This window comes from Rhopalosiphum maidis, chromosome 1 (genome assembly GCF_003676215.2).
Source record: "Rhopalosiphum maidis isolate BTI-1 chromosome 1, ASM367621v3, whole genome shotgun sequence".
NCBI lineage: Eukaryota > Metazoa > Arthropoda > Insecta > Hemiptera > Aphididae > Rhopalosiphum > Rhopalosiphum maidis.
This window is the reverse complement of record NC_040877.1, coordinates 44,749,738-44,774,379: the sequence shown is the minus strand read 5'-3', so window position 1 is coordinate 44,774,379 and position 24,642 is coordinate 44,749,738. Positions and strand designations below refer to the sequence as shown.

General features: G+C 25.8%; 1 protein-coding gene across 1 annotated transcript in view; it reads right to left on the bottom strand.

Annotated features, from left to right (window-relative positions):
• LOC113548896 (bifunctional heparan sulfate N-deacetylase/N-sulfotransferase) overlaps positions 1–23,498 on the bottom strand; it is a 61,129-nt gene extending 37,631 nt beyond the window's left edge. The window contains exon 1 of the mRNA XM_026949996.2: positions 23,259–23,498. The gene's annotated coding sequence lies outside the window, so the exon portion shown is untranslated. The remainder of the gene's footprint in view (positions 1–23,258) is intronic.
• Positions 23,499–24,642: the final 1,144 nt, after the last annotated feature.

Below are 24,642 nucleotides of genomic sequence, written 5' to 3'. Positions count from 1 at the left end.
TATTATGTGATAATTAAGGTTCGGAACTTCTTGAATTTACATGTTTTAATGTACTTGATACTCGTAAAACGCTATAAGTAAGATAGAATTAATTTTCGTGAAGTAAAAATTTAAATAATTTTTTAAATTTTAGATTCTAAGTGGAGCGATGAATGTATTAATTTTATCACGATGTGTTTTTTTGTGTATGAGCACGATAAATTGACAATAAATTACTTCGATATTCAAAATTGGGGAGTGGTTTTTGATATCAAATTGAATCTAATTTGCAGTTTAAAAAGGTCAAACTTAAAAATGTCCACTACTTATTTTTATAATTTGTATATTTTTACACCAATCCAATTATCATTTGACGTCTAGGTATATTATTGTTTTCTATTTACAATACAATTTTCAAAATGTTTTGAATATATTTAATCTATTTATAGATATAAACATTTTTCAATTTTTTTGTATTATAAATGTTGATTTAAAATTATTCGCAGAGTCAAAATTCTTGATAATGAAAGATGTAATACGAGACATCACAAAAATTATTCTTATAACCATATAACATTATTAAAAATACAAAGGCACAATTTTTTTTTATAATATGCATTTAAAATTAGAACTGACAAAATCGCAAAAAATTATTAAGTATTTTGTAGTTAAAAATTTATAATAACTTCTTTGTATCAAAGTTTTGAATATTTTTTACAAAGTTTCTCATAATTAGTTCCTATACCTATAGATATTTTAAATTCCAGTTTAGAAGAAATCACTTTTGAACGATGATATGTTAAATATTTTTATACAATTTAAAAATATAAATCGTAGAAACTTAAATTGTTGTATATTTTATATAATTATTAAGAATTTCACTACACGCAATAAATATTTTTGATTTATTTTAAAATATTATCTATTTATAAGTGCTATGAATTTATTTTACTGTTTTACAGTATTACTATAAGATGTTATTACATTTTGAGTTAGCTATATAAGTTAATATAATATGATATGAATATATATTATTATAATTAAATACTATAATAGTATTAAAAGTTAAATACATTTATTTAGTAGTTATATCAAATAAATATATCACTTGATGAATAGGTTGATAGATCGTTTCTGCTCAGAATCGTTTTTGTATACCTACAATGATATATCATTAAATTCAAATTTAGCAAATCTATAATAGTGAGCTATTCGATACCTAATATACAGCAGAACGGTACTCACCTATACCTATTTTTTTAACTTTATATGGTCATAATTTTGTTAGCCCATATCGTTTTTGAATTAAGTTCAAAAGAGTTTTCTAAAATAGTTTATTTTAACACTACAATTGTACAAATACAATATTATCTTTATCCAGCAGTGTTTGAATTTGAAGGTCAGTGTTATCGACATGATATGACTATTTTTTATTTATTTTATTGAATACAATTACGATTAGAAACTTAATAACATCACAATAAACATCTTAACAAGATCAGCACGTGTATCGTGATTATAATTTTTATCGTAGGTATTACTATTTATTGATTAATCTACAATCTATATCATTTACTGTATTTTCGAATACCTACATTGTTTTATTGCATGAGTTTAAAAATGCCTAAAATAAAAAATAATCGTACAAGTAATCAAGTTCAGAGAAAATATATTTTATACTAATGGAGTTATTTTATTCATTAAGCTGTCTGAAACGAGAATAGATGTTGATATGTGAATATGTGACTTATTGTCATACAACATTTAAAAACAGAAAAACATAAATCAGCAAAGAAATGTTAATAAAATTGGATTAAAAGTACACAATAATTAGTATTGACATCTTAAAAAAATTACTTACAAATTTCACATTTTTTAACTGCGTATTTGCATGCCTTTTTTGGTGCAACAAGTTCCAAACCCTAACAATACTATATACATGTACTATATTTTGGGATTCGTGGAGTTCTAAAATTCATCAGGATGCTAACGTCTGCTAAGCAGTAAACACTTGTATAACACTTGTACATTTTTGATTTCCAACTTTATGACTACTTTGTTCATCTTAAATATTTGAAATTGTAAACATTCAGTAATAAAAAAAGAAATTATTTGTTCAATATTCGATTTATCCTTTAGCGTTATAAAATAAGTACACCCAGACATATTATTTGAACCACGCCATATTATAATAATATAATATATATACTGTAATTGTTGTACACCGTTTAGGTATAGGTTTATTGTTAAAACGTATAATGCAAATTACATTCCTGCGGCAACGCCAAGTCCGTGCCTGCCGGAATCTATTGTTGTATCTACCAATAAGCGATTCCTCCCATGGCTTATTACATGTCATTTTTACGTAGAGGAGCTTCTATTTGGTTCGTCACAGTTTTACGCACATTCCACAGTCTGATTCCGGGTAAACCATGCAGGTGCATTTATTAGATACACAATATAAACGTGCTGATATACCATACGGCCTACAATTTCAAAAAACTGGTAAACGATTAGGCACAGTAAACTATTATATAATATATATAATATGAGCGAAATATAATACTAATTTGAGGTGATAGCCGGTAAGCAATAAATGTGCGAAACAGAAAAATGATCTATATTAATAAAAACCAAATCTTATATTGGCCGTATAACAGCCTTATTTATTTAAAAGTTTTAAAATTACACAGCGGACTGCAGTGGATGGTTGCATTTTTGTATCCATTTAACAATTAAGTGAGTGATATGGGAATTTTTTCATTCTTTTTTTATCATTTTTTTCATAAAATAAACTACACTTTTATTTTATAAAACGATTTAAACAGTTATTGTTATATACAACAAAATATAATAATACGAGTCGTATACTGTTGTCTAAATTATTTTGGTTTATAAAATGACCCACATTAATCATTAATTTTAATTGTTGACTAAATAAAATTTTTCTATAGGTCGCATACACTAGGGATAAAAATGTTCAGAGGATAAAATACTACCCGGTTTAATATCAAAATTTGAGGTGGGATTATAACAACTTAACATCAACTTGACCTGATAATCCATCGCCGTCATTTTATCATAATACTCAAATGCTGATTATTAACTTAATATCAGTAGCTTATTAATGAACAATCTTTTCAAAACTTTGGAAATATTATATCGTTAATATTATTATGTTATATCACACGAATGACATACAAAATCGTAGGGATGAGGGGGCAATATATTCTTCCTTCAACAAACGGCTTAAAAGCAACTATTATGCTTGAAAAAGGTATACAATAAATTATACTCATAATAAATATTTTTTTTTACAATTTCATCATAGTTGCCTGATAATTTGTAATTGTATATAATTGCTAGTATACCTATACTATATAGCTATATATTTTACAACGCTCCCCCCACTAATGTGATCAAACTTGTTATAAATAAATTAATTAATAGGCATTGCTTATTTACATAATATAATATACACGATACGCTTCCAGGGTTTTAATTTTATCTAATTTTATTATAGTCAACCACCGACTTATAAAGCGAAATTATATGCTAAAAAGCTCAACTTCTTATTTTTAAATCGTATAGAGATTATTTAAGAAAAGTTCTAGCTATAGATTAGAGTCTATATGAATAAACTTTGTTCTTAAGTAAATACTTTTTGAACTTTCTCGCCTCTTAAAAGCCTCTGGATTTTATGTATAAAGGATCGTTTCTAATTTTGATCGTTTCCGTATATTACACACACATATATATATATATATATATGTGTGTGTGTGTGTGTGTGTGTGTGTAGTATTAAGGTGTACTCCCCAAATTCCCTTTTACACGGGTCATGTGTAATGCGTTTGTCGGCATTATGGAGGTCCATAAAGTGGTAGGCGAAACAAAACCGGTATTTTATAAGATTTTTTTTTACACGTATCTATAGTTCCAGACAAATACCCAATGATTTAGGTCAACGTTGTCGTTATGCATTCTTTTAACACAATAAGGTGAGTAAATTATTACAAAAAGTAAGAATTAGACAATGAAAGTGTCGGAAAAGTGAAGTAGCAATAAGTATCGCTAAATATTAATTAAATGTTGTCTAATAAAAATGCATGATATACAAATATGTGCATTTAAAAAACGTACACGCGCACTATGCACATTATGGGATAGTAGTTTTATTATTTAAAATTTAAGTTGAAAATAACTCAAGAATATTATTTAATTATATTAAATTAGATTATTTACTAAATAATTAAATCTGTAACACAGTCCACCGATACAAATTAATTTTCATAAGAACTAATCACAATTTGCTCACTGAGTATAAGTGATTGGCATCGTGAAAAATATATTTTTTAATATTTACATAGGTACTATAAATATGAAACATTGGTAGACTCTAAATATGTTTAATTATGATTTAAAAGAGTGATTAATTCGTATTTTAATAACTTTATTGGTAAATTTGTTCAAGGAAAATAAAATCGCTTAATAATAGGATGTTTCAATTTTCATGTCATCATTAATAATCTCAATAAAATTACATTAAAGTAATTTGCAATAAATAAACAGTAGAATAAGTAGTAACACTAGTAGTATATTAAACTTGAAGTAAATACTAATATAAAAACATATTAATATATTGATCGAAGAATTATTGAATGATATCACTCACTAGTCACAATAACAATAAAACATGAAACAATTATAAGCAGAAATGATTGGTATTTTTTTTCGAAAATATTATTTTTATTTAACATACTATCACTCAACACTGACACACAAATTTATACCTGCGATATAGTCTACTACCTCTTTTAGTATGCACATATAGTATCAAATATGTGTGAATTTCAGTACAATTTATAATATTTCACGAGAAGTTACAGATTAATGTAAATAATATACACACATATTAGTTTTATTTCACTCAAAGCAGAATTTGGACAATACTTTATTAGTTAGTAACTTCTTACACCCTACCTTCTTGGCTACACTTATTGCACCAAATTATTTTTTCAAGTCAAACATAAAATTATTAAATGCGTATTTTGTAAAAATAAATAATATGTTATAATAACACAATTATGGTTTAATAATAGTACAACTCTTATAGTTTATATATATGTGTAAGTATACGTGTGGGTCTATTACTCAGAGATATATATTCCTTTGAGGGTTTTTGATTATTACATGTAAACATATAATACATAATACACAGTTATCCGAACCGTTAACTTATTTTTTCACCATCATAAATTATAAGGGTTCACCCGCCTTATAACACTCAGACATTATATTTAAATGTGCAATCTTATAATATTACATATTGTGTTCCTATGTAGTTATTGTTGCACTACACGACTAATTAACAAACTTTTCAGTCATGGGTCTTGTGAATGCAGATGGTTTTTAGCTGAATTATCGAAGTTCTTAAAGATGAAAATGCAACAGGACATCTATATTTACATCGATAACAATAAATTTAACGAACATAAGACTATATATTCATATAATAAAACGCAAGAGCTGATTTAGTACTATAATTTTTGTAATCACATATTTTATCAACTGAACAGTTAATTTAAGATTTCAAGTACGTTTAACAATGTCTATAGGATATTATGCAAGTACTTATAATATAATACTACTATAGTACTATTAATATAGCAAAACTATTTTCACTTCTATAATATAAACTTTAAATATGTAATCGTGGTCTACCGGACCTACAACAATATAATAGTAATATATACATTATACACAACGTAATAGAGGGTGGAAAAGTATAAGAATTAGGTATGAGATGTCCAATTAGAAAAGAACTGACTACTATATGCTGGTAGTGTTCAAATATCTTTTGATTAGTGCATTATTACCTACATCACACAGCATAGACGTACCTAATATCGATACTTTTGAAGTTGTGCGCCCAGAAATTTCCGGTCGACAAATAGTCCGGATGTAAGGGTTCGTACTCCCTTTCTACGTAACTTCCGGCCCCCCCACACATTGAAATAATTGGCATGTTGCGGTTGGATACAATCGCGTTCCACGTCTGTTTTGCGCAATATGCGCTAGAAACCGGATGTTTATAGAAACGCGTATATTATAAATATCGAATAGTTAAGATGATGAAAAGACTATATTATTATATAAGATGTGCAGGGTGAAATGGAACAGAAATCAATTTAAAGATGTTTAAAATGTTTTCAATGCGTGTTTATTACAAATCATCACAAATACATACACAACTACTAATATATATATTAAGTTTTGAGTTTTTACAGAGAGGAAAATGATTATATTTTTTAAATAAATAAAAATATATTTAAATCCTAATGGCTAATAGTTATGGCATTGTTGTAATCAAGATCATACATAGGTATAACTGGTATTAAAAATGTACAAGAATATTTAAAAATAAAATACATGCGATTAGCTGTTATTCATTATTATTATAAGTCACCATTTTACAGTTTTACTAAATTATACATTTTAGAATAAATATATATCCTCAAAACAAAATGTAACGTTCCTAATTGAAGTATAAACTTTAACTATAAACTTAACTTAACTAAATGAATAATAAAAACACAATGAAAATGCAATATTTATATGCTTAAATACATATTTACTACATTTAAATGTAAACCGTAATTTTGGTAAAATTATATCACAAAATAAATTATAATTTATTTTAAATCTTTATATAGTATAATAAATTTCACTCAATGTACAAATGATAAGTATCTTAAATACCAATAATTATGTAATTAATAGCATAGCTCAACTATTTATGTCAATTCGTGCCAATTATCGATGTTAGTTTTTATTTTTGACATAAGTTACAGTAACTGTAACCGTTGCACAAATGATTTTACAATATCCATGTTCTATAATATATTAAATAAAATATGTTTGAATACGATTTCAAAGGTAATACGTTTAGTTTTTAAAATTCCTTAAACATTATACTCCAGAAAAATAATTTACTGATCAACATTACATATTCATATAAGTAAGCTACATATACTTATTAAATTTTTTATAAAAAGCATAACATTATAGATACCTAAAAAAATGAATTTCACTCTTTCACAAATATATAATTTATACAGTTTCAAACATAATTCGTTCAAATAAATGTATATTTTCAGCTACACGCCTATACATTTATATTTTATAGTAATAACTCCAATCTATGGTTCCTCTTTGTTTAAATTACATTCATACGTGTTATGTTCACCACCCAAGATGTTCCCACCTACCAAAAATAATTTAATATGAAAAGAAGAAAAGAGTTTTTATAATACTTTTTAAGTCTTGAGGCATTCATTATACAACAATGATCATTAAATACATTCGAGTTTTTTTCAATTGGAGTTTTAAAATGATATTTATTATTAGTGTATAATTATTATGATTTGTAGATTGAATTGTTTTTCTTTACAAGTATTTTTTTTGTATTTAAGAGTTGTTTAACAAAAATTAGTATTGACGGACGATGGTATTATATTAAATGTAGATGCCAAATAAGAAGCATGCGCATGATTGTAAAAAATTAGTCATACATTAATTGCTAGGTATTGGTTAGATGTAATTATTTTGGAGAATTATAGGTTGTGATATTATATAAGCGACTTTACAGAGATTGAGAAGAGTATAACAAATTAATAAATCCATTTTTTTTCTTTAAAATGTATTTAACAATTGAAAGTGTTCTATATAAATTATTATTTTAAGATAAATATAGTTATATTCACTACAAGAGTGCAAAGAAGGATTGCAAAATACAAATTTGTTTATCCACGTAAAATTTGTAGTAATAAATCGATATTCAGTACAATCATTAAGAATAAAAACATAAATATATATCTGAAAATTATAAATTCAATAGTTGATTAGTTTCTATGTATAATTAAATGTAAAATAGAAGACTATTTAACAAGTATCGCAAACATTAAATATACTTGGGTAGTTTCAGAATGTACGTCATATTTAATCCCTCCAAAATTAGTATACCTCTGTATTGAAATGACCGTGTCGTATATTGTGAAATTGTATGATAAATGGAAATGTGGGTACACAAGTAATCCAGATCACATCAATCATTTCTCAAATAAACCGTATAAACTACCATTGAAACCTAAGTTCCAAAATAGCATTAAAAAAATATTAATAATATATAATATTATTAATTATTAAAATCAACACAATTTTATAAGTTATTTAACAGTACAACAAGATTATGTAAATAAATACATGTATAGATAGAATATTATATCAGTATAATTATATTATACATAGAGACTATATTTTAATTATTCACTCATATCATATTTTGTTAATGTCTTACGGTGTTTTATTAGTTAATACTTTTTTATGTTTTGGAAAACAACCAACAAACAACAACAATGTCATATAATTTCTATCTCAAAAATTCTCAGGTGCCAATAAATACACAACACTATTTACACAGTTATAGTTTGGCATATTCTCAGAAAGTTAAGTAGCAATCACAATATACATCCTGCAAGATGCAGCAACCAGGCCATCAAAGCATATTGTTTTTATAATACTGTGATATAAAAATAGTTTTTATCCCGAGTGTTGAACGAAACTTCCAATAACTCTTAAATTTATCGTTATATAATAATATAAGTTATGAATGTTTTGATATATTATGAAAACACGTTTTTGATCACAAAATAACATACTTTTTAGAAGAATCAACGCAAATTTGTATAGAAACATAATCAGGAATTAAATACGATAACTCAAGTAAGTAATTGTATACATCGTATTCTTGAAACGATAATAAGCCAAGTTAATATATTAATTTAATCTGCTTAATAAGTAATTCATATTGAGACAAATTAGGGAGATGCGTAATGCTTTTGAACTCTAAATAATTATTGGTAGATAACAATATTCTTTTAAATCTAGTGTTTTGTGACCATATTTTGAAGAAAAAATATTCAAAAACAGTACTAGAAAAATTTAATATGATAGAAATAACTAAGAATAATTTTGTATGAATTATTGTAAAAGTACATTAATCAAACACTTTATTTACACGAACCAACAATTATTACTATAGTTTAAATAAGATTTGTAATATGTACGATAATTATCGTATATTTAATTATTATACTTGACCTGCAGTAGGTAAGTACTTAAACGAATATTAAATTAGTCCTAACTTATAACATTAAGAATAATAAAAGTATGTTCGTTTCGTTGTATTACATGATTAAGGTGTTATACACTCATATATATAAATGTAATATTTTCAAATGAATAGATCTCATTGCAATGAAAGTCGTGGCCCTTATTATTTGATGATTTTTTTTTTTGTTTTACAATTGTCGTTACAGAGCAATGTATTTATTGATTCTATAAGAGAATATATATGACGCTTAGACATATAATCCAGTTGTTTTTACCAACAAGGTAGTTGGTAGGAAATTTAAGTTTATACTAAGATAACTAATTAGATTTCTTATAGAAATAATTAATATGTATATTTTATAGTTAATATATAAATTAAAACAGTTATTATTCCAAATCGAAAAATATACCTATCTATTAACTCGTATATAAGCGTTTAATATTTATATGAGATAGTAAATCAAAAAATGTCAAACTAAAAAGGTTACATCCAAACAAACTAATTTTTAATCCTAATAAACATGTTACAATTTTATGAACAAATACCTACTTCTCAATAATACTTTTCGATAAACCGTACAAACCTAAATTCTTGTTAAGTTATAGACAGTTGAAAACATTTTCTAAGAATACTCAACAAATCAACACGTCTCGTGATAGTTATTACCACAGAGGGAGTTGTACTAGGTACCTATATAAACATAAAACTAATATGGATTTTATTAGGTCAAAAAATACAATTTATTTATTCTTAGAATTCTTAGAAAGCGTTTCCATCATTCAAAATTTAAGACATTGTATTAGAAATTTGAGTAGTTGACCCATGATGCATTATGTGCGACAATAAACAACTAAGTATTGTAAATGGTAACATTAATATTTCATCGACCCTTTCATGACCCTGGCAATAATTACACAACTAGGCGGCAACAGACTGTAATATAAACTGGACGGAGTACGCAATAGCTGTTTACTGGAAACCTAACATGATATATAATAAGTCATAAGTGATAATGATAAATTAATGACTAACATAAGATAGGTACTAGGTACAATAATTAATATTTCATTCCTAAAATATGTAGAAAAAATATTATTTTTATAATATTAAATTTAATATTTTATTTTTATTTTTTATAATTTCAGGACTTCAGGTTGTAATCACTTTACATTCTATATTTCTATATAATATTATATGAAAATATCTATTATATACCTAAATACTAAAAAGTCGATAATTATAATAGTTCGATTTCAGTTAATTTTTGATCGAAACTACAAATAAGTATGAAGTACCTATAATGCATATATATTTATAAATAAAGTAGAATTTCATAATACTATTATCTTTTTAGAAGATATAATATAATATATATTATATTTAATAGTGACTGGAGTAGTGATAGGTAAATTTGGTATTTTCAAATTTAAATTTCAAAAACAAATAAATAAATAATATTATTACGTTTATCACACAATTCTAATTAATATAATAATAGTAAATTATATAAATTATTGAATTTTGGGTGTTTGATTTTGTATTATCATTCAATTTTAAAATAAATTCACAAAATGTATAAATTATAATAATAAATCATATATGTTTTGTGTTTAAAGTATAATTGTAAGTAGTCATATTAATTATATAACTTTTGAAAATTAAGCCATGATTCAAATTAATATATATTTAGTTTATTTAAGTTCACAACACTAAGTACATAACATAACATATTCCATTTTCAGTCTAAATAAGAAATAATTCATACTTCCATAGGTGGTATAATACATTTAAAAAATATAAAATACTAGCTATCCCCGAGCACTTATCGCTGCTCATACAAAATGCATCCGTGTTAAATATTTGGTAACCTAATACAATTTAACTATAGCTATCCCATATAGCGTTGTTTTTTTTTTGACCATTTAACAGCAGCATATTATTTTTTAAATTATTTTTTTTTATTTTTTAACAAAAAATTAGATTAATTTTTTATTTTGGACCAAAAACCAACAATTTATTTTTCATTAACTTGTAGAATCAAAAATAGGCTTAAAACCTGCAATAAGCTGTTGCATTTAAAAAAAAAATCAAGATAATTGGATAAGTAGTTTTAGAGGACATACCTGATAAATATTTCTATTTTCACATTTATATATAGATGGATAGTTTTATATGCATGCACATAATTGCAATGCATTAATGGTAGGTAAAAAAACTATTAAAAAATACCCAATAAATATCAAAAATATTTACCCATTCACCGAGATATTTACTAACAACGCATCAGTACAAAGTATTTTTAATGTTAATTTAACACTTAAATATGTATACAATTATATAAAGTATTCAACTTTGAGTGGCGATATAGTAAACGCAAACATATTATAATCAACGGTAACATTAAATGAGTAGTTTTTGGACAAAACAACAAAATTATAATCATATCATATAGTATAGCCATTATATTATAATAAAAAAATATTTATTTTTAGTAGACTAATTATTTAAGTTCAATTTGAAAAACTCAAAATGTATGAAAAATTATAAATATAACAAATCCTACTGGTTATCTCCCATATTTGTTTACGTTATGTTATGCTGTTGGCATCAATCTCATACATAAGTTGAAAATATAATTTGATTTTATTTAAAATACATTTGTTCAACATTCAATTTGTTTAAAATGGTTTAAGAAGCTATTGTTAACGTCCCGGCATTTAAAAGCAACGGCGCCATCCCTGAAGTCTAGTTATCAACTACAACCATTTTCAATACTTAACAATAAATTCCACAAGATATCATTTTGAAAGTAGTTATCCCTTTTGGGTTTACAATTGAATTTGCAAAAAAAAAAAAATCGTTTACACTCCATTTAAGTAATATATATATATATATATATATATGTCGTTCCTGGATACATGCAGGCGCCTAATAGCTTTTTGTATACCTGACGCATGACAACAGTCTATATAGGGCTAGCCGTTCACATAATATAATATGATATACACAGTACACACATAGGTACCTAACAAAAAGGCGCCCAAACATATTAAGTCTACAACTCTATAAGTCTCGAAAATGTTCTAATTCGACATTCACCATTTGAACATAATATAAAAGCAAACATAAAACGTCTTTTGATATAAAAATATTTATATGTACCAATACCCTATACATACATTATACATACGAGTACATATATTTTATTATGTCTATACTACTTTAGTCATAAAATTACTAAGCCCCTTTTTTGCTTATGGATACGAAACTAATGTAGGATTTAAATACATGAAACTGAAAGACAAACAACTGTAAATACAAACCAACTACGGAGTACTTTATTATTGTTCAACCCTTTTTCAATATGTCCTTGCGAGTTTCAGTGTCGATATTCAAGCATTTTTTTTTTAATTTCTAGTGCACTTTAATCGAATAGAATATTAACACACTAAATATATACTATAATTTATTACACCGTTTAATATGTCTTATCGTAATCAATATTTTTTAGTCTAATATAATATATACAATTAACTTGAAATTATATTTGTATTTTCGATTGATTTTGTATGCTAATTATTTCCATTTATTTATTATAATGTATGGTGTATCGTATTATACATTATTTATGAAATAAAATACCAATAAATAGTAAAATATAAATACAAAAAATAAATTTCAAATTATATAAAATGTCATCAATCACAAATAATTACGTTAAATATTCTTTCAAGTTACAAATTTAATTAGCAATACATCGTAATATACTCAAATTATACTCAAGTCTCAATACGTTATACCAGCACGAAAAGAATTTCAATTAGTCAAATATATTATAGATTTTTATATTAAGTATAGATTATGAGTTATGAGAGACAGAACAAATCACTTACCAAATGCTTATTGAATTTTTTTTTATCCGCATTACATAGTATAATATTTTTAATCGATATAAATATTCAAAATTAATTATTGTAAGAACAATTGTAGGTGAAGTATATGATAAACATATAAAAGTATAAAATATAGATTTATAATCACTGTACATACTACATACAATAAAATGCTAAAGATATATTCAGATTCTTTACAGTATGTACTCGTATTGTAATTAATACAACAGTGTCTAAAATTTTTTAGTGCGATACGTACTGCGCTATTGCACAGTATAAACGAGAGTAAAATAAGTAATGTTATGCGAACTTGTGTACTATAGGCTCCTTTATAAAAGAATAAAAAGCCCTTTTCAAGTACAGTGTTCATTTCCCTGTACATAGCATACGAATGAATAGAAATATAAACATAAGTGGCAAAATCAATGAATACCAATGTTGTTTCCATATTACATAATAAAAAAGGGGAGAAATTAAAAAGAAAATTCTAATGAGCAGAAATAAGAAATATTTTAATTCAAATCGATTTATCAATATACACAGTGATATAATAGTATAATATTAAAATCACAAAAACAGTACTATCAGTTTAATTTCATATTATTATTTAGATACAAGCTTTGTAAGTGTAGCAAAACAACTATTCGACATTTTGTTAAAGTATAAAAATTATTATCTATATACATTATTATTTTGATATTTTGTCACCACCTGTAAGGTAATAATAATTTGTATTGTTGTGAATTACAACTTATAATAATAACTTTAGAAACGCTATTGTCAAACACTTAAAGAACCTACAATATTTAACTGTTAATGTCATAATACTTATCTTTTAGTTAAAGAGAAACTATGTATGATATTTCAACGAATAATGGTTAGAAGGATAACCTATTAGAAGGGAATTACTAATTACTACATTAGATACGCTACCTACTATACATTAAAAACTTAATTCATAAATCATAAATTTAAAAAAGGCTAATAAAAAGTATATATTACTATGTAAATAAAAAATAAACGTTTACAATTTATCCATAGTTATATATATATAAATAATAATGATTATATTTATTAAAAATTTCAATATAATTATTATATTTTAGATTTTAAGTAAAGCGATGAATGTATTGATGATGTGTAATTTCTTTTTTGTGTATGAAGATAATTTTTACAGTAGAAAAAATGTTTTGGGTGGTTTCTAGCAGCAAGTTGCTAGTCAGTGGCATTTTTTTCAGGGCAAAGGGGTCTACAATTCCATTATTATTCAAAATAACCTAGAAAAAAAAATAGAAAAATGGAAATTTTTACACAAAGTTAGTTTTTGACGTCGATTTTTTTTTATATATACCTACCTACTTTACTCAGAAATAAATAACTATAGTATCTTTAAATGTTCAACACATATTCATATCAGCATTTAGGTACTAGATATAAAATACTATTAAAATATTTTGGTCTATTTTTAATGTTATATTTATAGGTATTTTAAATTTTCGACTTTATATACAGTTATTTTTGGTAAAAAAAAGATTGAAAATTAAATACAAGATTCCCTAATAAGTTATTTGTATATCAAATGAAAAATATCAAAAATGTATCGCCACAATATTTTTTTAGAAGTGTTTAAAGTTTAAATTTTAACAAAATTGATCAAAACCTTCAAAAGTTGCAAATTATTTTGTAGTTTAAAGTTCATAACGTTTTTTATAATAAAAAAATATACAAGATTATACATATATTTTTCTTCCAGAAATTATGAAAAAAAGCTTAGCGCATTAACACAAATATTTTTTATGATCGTTTGAAGTTTAAATTTTGACACAAATTTTTTGTTGTACTTAAAATGTATGATTCATATAAATTTAATAATGAATACCTTAAATAATCATTTTTTATTTCAAAATATTTAGACTAATTCAAAGCTTTTTATAAATATTTGAACTATATTTATTATTTTGTTTTTTAAAAGATGATAAACATATTACAATCACGAAAATTTTTAAGTTTGAAACAAAATATTTTTTTTTAAATCTGATTATTTTAATTTACGAACCATACCACTATAGAGTCTAAAAGAAATAGTATTTTTAATAAAATAGAATTTTAGACAAAATGGTTTTATGACTAAGCTACAATAACACTTCATTTCACAGACGAGTCATAATTTTTATAAGCTTATTATTTCACTTGTATACTCGTACCTACGGTGGTATTTTGAAGGATATATATAACATATTAAATATTTACATTCGTGTACAATCCCAGTCAGAAAAAAACTGTAGGGCTTCCCATAAATCGTCGACCCTTTAAATTAGACCCAAAATAAACCTACCTTTAGTGTCCTAGTCGAAATATACTTTTGCAGAAACTATTTATTAAAATTAAGATATATACAAGTTATGTGTTAAAAAAGCGTCATTAAACATAGTTTATTCACGTTAAACAGAGAATTATTGTATTATATAAATATCGAATCGTAGTGATGAGAATCTTTACCGTGGCGCACGTCCATGTGATATAATATATATAGGTATAATATATTATATACATTATCGTGTTTTCTAATCACAATAATAATAATATAATGTGCATTGAGAAATACTAACTTGTGCGCACAACCGGATTTATACACTTAATATATGTGAAGAACGAAAACATAGTATAATACTATAATAACACAATAATATATTATAATAGACGGACGACGGCCAAGCACAGTAGTCACGCCTTCTTTCCTTGGTTTTTTCCGCATTCACCTTTATCGTAAACATATGAATAGTGTTTGGTGCGTAAAATTATAACACTGACGTACATTCGTACGATTTTAAAGATTACACCTGCGCGCGATGGGGCTCAACATAAAAAGTGGGTACACAAAGGGTGCATCTGGGTTTTAATCTTGAAAATGGTGCGTCTCGTTCACAACTATTCTATAACTGGCATACGGCATAGATTACAAAGGTATAGACCGTCACAGGAGTACTATACTAAACGCGATATATCTTGAACCGTAAAAATTACTACCGAAATAATAATGTTAACCACAGTTTTCGAGCCACGAGTAATCGTTGAATGGTTTGGGGATACAGAACATCGTATATATAGCATTAGGCTACCCCCGCACACGTTAAGATATTATATTACACACACACATGTATATAAATAGGTACTCGAATAACATATTACGACCCTTACTATTCATCAACGATATTTGTTCTGTAATAGAAATACAGTTGGAACCGATGGCAGTATAATAATCAATGTTTGTAGGGATGACCAATCGATAATTTTCAAGAAACCTTATATTTTGTATAACTAAACTTATATACGACAAGGGAGTTTTCGAGTGAAAAGGTTAAGATATTTTAATGTATCTATCGCGTGCTTTTCACCAGAACTATTATTATTATTCCAGTCTTCAGATGTTTATTGTTTATAATGCTATAAGAGATAGCCAAAATTATCTTTGAAGAAACCTTTTACATACACAGTGACAATGCGACATACGAGTATACGATATATTATAATATATAAAACACAGTTATTCACAATTCAGATTAACTCGTGCATAAACATTGTATATAGATAGATAAATATTATTAACTATAGATTATTAAAATCACCATATTATATAACACCAATGCATTCAAATGAAGTCTTAACGTTCAGTAGTATAATATGCTAAGATAAATGTTATTACGGATATTTAAAATATAGTTTTAAAAAATTAGCAAGCAGAAAAATAATTAATTATAATAGCTAAATTTATACTACAGAAGATTATTATTCCTACAAATAACAACTAAAACTGATTTTGTATCGATAATCAAATAGTCAATGGTTTAACATCAAATTTAATACTCATATTAAATTAAAACTATAGCACGGCTGCTTCACTCTTTTTACTACTTTTAGCATCACAAGCAAAGTATGCAGTTTATTAAATGTATATACACAATAAGTTCATAAATATTTAAGATGTGATTTTTAAAGTTATGTCTTTTACTTTTTTATAACCACTAATATAGATATACCTACATTTTTAAATAATACATTTTAATTTTTAATTTTAACTATAGTTAGTAGTTCATAAATATTCAGAAAAAAGTCTAATATAAATATCATAAGAAGTCATAGAGAATAATTTTTATTTGTTATTATAATCGAGTCATACAGTTACAACTTCCGTTATTTTTTTTAATACATATTATTTTATCATCAATACATGATCGATTATTATGAGCACTTATTACACTAAGCAGATATAACAAAGCTTAGTGTGGTATATACTACAACGTCTACAACACATACAAACATAATCACTCAATTATAATATATCAGCAATGAGCTTTGTAAATATAGCAATAATATAGTGTGTACATAATTCAAGTATAAGTACAATCGATATCGGCAATAAACACATTAAAATGTTAGTCGTTTAATGGTGCGTAATAGGAGTTATTGGGCTTATATAGACCTGCATATTTTTGTAGAGATCAATTAGAATGGCCTAAAAAACACGTACCAATAGCTTATTTGGACGAACGCCCAATCGAGTGCCAAATATCTAAAACGAAATCTAAATAATCTTTTAATGAATTATACATAATATTATATAGTGGATGAGAATATGGAATATAATCTCTTATCATCATCCTGTCTACGAGATATCTCCTGTATACATAATCTTTTATAGATAGAAACAGATACATTCATGCTGTAGAGAAAATATATTTGTATACAAATATAAAAATATACTTGTACTTTATTCTACATCTACAACATTGAATTAATTAATAAATCCACTAAATCTACTTTGAACTACAATTTAATACCGTAAACGAAATCTTTCGTATTTTAATATACTTTTTCTCTACTGATATTTAACAAATTTCAATCAAAATTAACTGCCATAATCAACACAAAAAATGATAATTGACTTGAACTTAAAAATAATATTACCATTTTGTCACTTAATTGTTTTTTTATTTTTTTTGATAGAACCGTTAGTGTTTTACGAACGTAAAATTACAAAGTAAAGATACTCATTGATCGTAAATTAGTCCACTATGGTTCAGCGAAATATAATAACACCAATTATATTAAAATTTCAATAATTAAATTAAATTTTCATTTAAAATTGGATATAATAAAATGTGTTTATGTTTATATATACATAATATATATTGAATGCATTGTATACAAGTTTGATAACCAACATTAATCAAAAATTGTAAAATTAAATTTAAACTCTTATTATAATAATATTACGGCCATAATTGGTTTATGTTATTATATAAACAATATAATTAAGAATTTTTAAAAGTTCATTCACATTTAATTTTATATGATAATAAAAATGTTACTTCTTTGCTCGATTTGTAACTGCAATAATAGCAATATTAATATATAAGCACGGAAAATATAATATAATATTATCTGTGTAATATTATAACAACGTTATAATAATTATTAAGTATGTACAAATATTAATAATTTATACTATAAATAGTATAAACACATAAACTATATAAATTATTTGTCAATATTATTTAGTTTTTTGTCTTTCACCGTTTAATATTTATTAATTTATTAGTATTATATTTTAATAAAATAAAGGTTATTTACGCAAATCATTTTTTTTAGAATCTAAGCGGAGTGATAAAAGTATTGATTTTACACTTATGTATTTTTTTGTATGTGCTATCAATTACCTTTTAAGGCAGTGAAAATTCTTCAATTATTACATTGTATATGATTTCTGATAACAAATTATATCTAGTACTCTAGTTGAAATTTTATGGGATCAATTAAAATTAAAAATTAAGGAAAATCGGTAATTTTTACGTTTAACCAATTTTCAGAAAAATTAATTACTTTATTTTATTATAATTCAAAAACAAATAACTGTAAAAAATTGAAATGTTAACTAAATGTTTATATTATCATTTATACGCAATTTAATTTTCAAAAATGTTCAGCTATTTATAGACATTTGACATTTTTGTTTTCACTATAAATGTAGTCAGACAATACAAATATTATTTATTGGGTCAAAACTCTTGAAAATACAAGATCCTAAATAAGTTGCTCTTATTTTAGCTAGTATAAAAATATTCAAAATACATAGGCACAACTTTTTTTATTAGTATTTAAAGTTAATTTTTTATAAAATTCGTCATAACCACGAAAATTTATAAGCTACATGTATTTTAAAGTAAAAATGAATAAAATATTTCTCATAAGTAGTTCATATACTGAAACTAAAAAATCTAAAAAAATATATAAACATAATTTTTTTTTTTTAGACATTTGAAGCTCAAATTGAGATGAATTACATATTTAAACGTCGAATAACGATACTCATAGTTGTGTTATATTATAAAAACATTATAAAAATTGTTACGTATATTATATATATATATTAATTTACATAATGACATTTTCAAAATAATATGTAGATTAATTTTAAGATATTATCAATTTATACTACCATGAACCAATTCACACTGTTTTTCAGTTAGTGATTTTGACTCAAAAATCAATAACAATAATATAATACAGTATAAAATAAATAAAATACATGATTATAATATTTAAATACTAATACATTTATAATAATTTTTTCAGAAAAAATTTAATTTACCTTCTATAATATCAATATTAAAATAAATTAGGACCTTCAATAAAAATATCAAAACACTTATTGTGAAATATACTTGGTAATATATAGGTTATCAGACTGTCTTTGCTCACAATCTTTTTTGTATGTAATGACATATTATTGAATTCAAATTTAATGCATCCAATATAGTAACTCACTCAAACACTTATTGTACATTTAGAGTGGTACAGACTTACCCACATTTCTTTTTTTTACTATTGACCATAATTTAATATTTATACTATACTTAATTACAAATAATATAGTTTTACACTTTTAAAAATACATTTCCCGATTTACCTGTATCCTCTTTCTCGAAATATACTATAAAAGTACTTATATATTATACTGAAAAATTATTTTATACAATATACGTATAAATTCTGCTGGGTTAAGACCTCGGTTATAACATTGTCTATTATAGTGTCTCAACAAAAAAATCTCTAGTGGATAATTTTTTTAGTAACTAGTTAAAATACTAAACCAATTAAATTAGTACCTAATTAAATATTAGAAAGAGAAAATAATAAAATAACTATTATAAGGCTATAAATTAAATTTAGAAGTAGATATATTATAAAATATCAATAATTAAAAATAACATTAAGGAGGTATATTATATTATACATAAAAAAAAATTAAATGGTTTGTGTGAATACAACGGATTTTTGTGTCTGTAAAATATTTTAGTAATTATATATTATATAGGCATTAATAAAAATATTACTCTAAAATTCGTTTAACATTTTTATTGATTAATTAGTGTGAATTTAATGAGCTTTATAAAACTTTTACATTTACTCAGATACTGACACTCAATGACGTTTTGATAAAATCATAGTCCATGCTATATTTTCAATAGCTTAAGATTTAAATTCGCAGAAAACAGAAGTTTAGTAGTAGCTTGGATATCCATAAATCAGAAATCCCGTTGTTATCGTGTAACTCGTTTCAAGTGTTTCGACAGTGCAATAGCTTCTGGAATCTCAGGTTCCATACGGCATCTGTACTACATTGGATCTATAGATACCACTATATTCTCTCCCGTTAATATAACTATCCCCTCGGTACGTAATTTATATCACGAAACTACCTATGGTGAAATACTTTAACCAAGATAGGTTAATTCATCTGTAAATTATTTCTCTATTTACAAGACTAAAATCGAATTCAATTTCATAATTTTTAACTTTTGAAGTTATACAAGTAAGTATCAAGGTAAATTTATGAATTAATTTTTTTATTTAAAATGTTATACATGATTAATAAATGTTAAAGTAATAATAATAATATCAATAATTAGTAGGTAGTTGTAATAGATATTATATACCTACAATAGTATATACACAAAATATATTTAATACTTTATAATAATTATATACCTAGGTACTTATAATCCTGTAATTAGCAGTAAACGTTTTTATAAATTAAATCCGAGAATAATCCACATGTTTAAGCAGTAACGTCACACATTTAAGAGGGAGTGTCAAATAATCAAGCATTATTCAATGAGTCTAATATATTTCTAAATTATATCTCATACAGCCACATCTAACATGTTGTATTCATTAAATACGTAAAATACGTCCAGAGTCAAAATATTTAACGCATAGTAAATTTTAAATGGATCTATAACAGTAAAATAAAATATTCCATATTAAGAATAACGCAATCAAATGATTTTATTTCGTTACAAATAACATTTTATAAATAACATATTATAACATTTAAATAATTCGTTCTTAAATATTTATAATGATAAGAAAATATATATTTAATTAAAAGTAAATTGCTCAATTATCCCAGTAAATTTAATTTAGTTTAATTAATACAGCTTAACGAGTTAATTATAATATCAATAATTTTTAAGTTCAAATATAAAATTTATTTTATTATTTAGACCTTACATATAGAAGCATTTTAGAATAAACCTACACACAAAACACACTCACATTTATTATCTGTGTTACATTTTTTAAATATTTTATTTTACTTAATATATTTTTACGGGCTGAGCCCTTTTTTACATTTTATATTTACACATATATTGTTGTTATTCGAGAAATTATTAAATTTTAAGACTTGATTATTATATACAAACATATCTTTTTATATTTCAATTGTAAATTCTAAATAACATTTCTAAGTCTTACGAGTATAAAAATAAAAACCAGTAATGTGAGAAAATGTTAAGATACGTAGTACGTACGTACCTAAACCTCAATGTTATAGGTGTCTAAAAAAATTATTATTTTGGGTTACAGCAAAATAACTATAATATAAATTATAGTTTGAAATTTAAATGCTTACCTACGTAAAATGTAAAAATAATTTCTGATTTTAATTCTGCGGGCCTTGTTTATAGTTTAAAAAAATGAATGGATTTTCTGTTTAGTCGGTAAATGGTTTCATCATGATAACAGACTTTTGAAACTAATCACAATACTACGTATGTACGTTTAACATATTTAGTGAAGTTCAATAGCGCCTAATTTATTATTAGTGATTGTACAGATAACATTGTATCATAATATTTCAAATGCGTATCGGATAAAACACTTCACAATAACTTTCGGTGTTGGTTAGTTGGTCAAACTTAAAAATCATATTGGCTAATAGCCAATAAATTCCATGATCATCTAGTTACTACCTAAAGACAATACTGTTTTGTAAATTAAAAATTTGTCTTAAAAGGGAAATAAAAAAGTCTAAAGTGTAATTGGACTTTTTAAAAGTTAGGCAATTTTAAAAATGTCTTGCGCCTAATTTTTAACGGACTTATGTCTTAAGCATAAAAAAATACATATTTACCCATAAAGAGAGGCGGGAAAACAAGAGATCCTCATGCTTTTACTCGAGCAATACGATAGGTAAATAAATCAATAGGTTCTATAGTTAATATAATACATAATATATAATGTAAATTATTATGTTATTTACCTTGAACACGTGCGTGCGGTAGCCAGAGCTGCAACATTTTTTCGCGATTCTCAGATTTAAAAGTATCGATACATACTATAGATTTATCATTTAATATCCGTATATATCAGACCTCGGTAAATAATAATAATAAAACGACCGAGTGTCGACTAAATTCGAACTGAATATAATTATTAATCTAGTTAACTAGTACCTATCCGAATATTGGACATTTCTACAGCATCTATTGTATACATACCAAACGCGGAGAAGAGAACGCTATCCATAATTAAAACAGTCGTTGGATAGACAACTGGACAAAAAAACGCGTTCGTTTCGAAATTAGAACGCGGCAGCGGGGACTCGAACGGATCGCGCGTAAAAATCTACCAACAGTTGTAATCTGTAGGCAGATAACCGCGGTAAAGGACGAAAGACCTACATAATCATTAGGTTTTACCTCGGATTAAAGCTGCCTACACTAAAATAAGCATAGATCTCGGACAACTACTACCAATGAACTCGCAGCACTTCTGTGTACGATTTCTCACAATTCCACAATATTTTATGGAAACGACGATTGTAAAATATAATATAATGTGTAGTAGGTTATGGTCAGGTTACTTACGGCTTGTAGTGCGGTCAGAAACTGTCGTCGCCGATAAATCAAAACGATCGATGTGGACCGTCGATCACGCAGTACTAAACGGTCGGTGTTATCGGCGCACACGTGAGAGCGGCCAAAACGCGAAAATTATTGATAACGGAACGACAGCGGCGAAGCGAGCGTATTACGCGCGTGTGTCACGGTCGGAGCACCACCAATACACTGCATTCCGATCGGACGAGAACTGAGGCAGCGGCGACAATGGCAAGCAGCACGACTGACAACTGAGAAGTGGGTAGGCGGGCGGTGGTAATCACGCACGGAAAACGCGGGCGCTAACGTGCGCGCGCACACTTTGTACGCGGTCGACGTGCGAGGGGAAGTGCGTGCCGTGGATATTGGGTGGCGGTCACGGGGGAGCGGCTAGCGTGGCGGGCGACAGTGTTCAGTGTTGCCAACGACGCACTGCCAAAACACCGGTCGTCCCGTCGGCGAACGGACGGACAGACCACATATTATTATTATTATTATTATTACTATTATAGGTACTCGTGTCCTCGGCGCCCTGTCGCCCGATTGACGGACAGACCGCCGCAATTTTTTTTACACCCCTTCACGAGACACTCAAATCCACGCGTTCCTTAGATAGGTAGTAAATACCTACGTTTTTCCTTCCTGACGCCGATCGCCTATACGGTGCCGGCCCGCTCTTCGCACCACTGCGATCTATTATAGCACCGTAAATTAATATCGTACTGACGCCAGACAACGAGCGGTTACTATACAATATACACAACTATAGTAGGTAACTATACAACACCAATATATACCCATATGGCCATATATACTAAAATACGTAATATGTGAGCACATCGTCGTCGTACAAAGAACAGTAAAAGCTGTATAACATATTATAATAATGTCTTGAGCATCCAGATAATCGCTTTAATATAAATATAATATAATGATTAATGACTCAATTCACCGCTAAGTCTATCTATTCATCGGCAAAATTGGAGAATTGATAAAAATAAATTAAACATTTTAATATAGTATTTCCTATATAATATGTGATATTCTGAGATATAGGTATAGTATAACAAATTTAATTTGAAAAATAATTACAGATGCAATATAATACAATTATTTATTTAGATATAAAAATACAAATAGCATTAATTTAATTATACAATTATAATATACACGTACATTATATTATGTTGTATACGTTACAAAAAATACGATATCATAGGTATAGGTATACTATATTAGGTATTTAGGTATATTATATTCAGATATTATTCACTAATGCATTTACAGTAAAACCATGAGGTGGCTATCAACTTTTTATTTTAATTTGTTCGCTATAACAAAAGCTTTCAGTTTACTTTCACTTATAGATCTA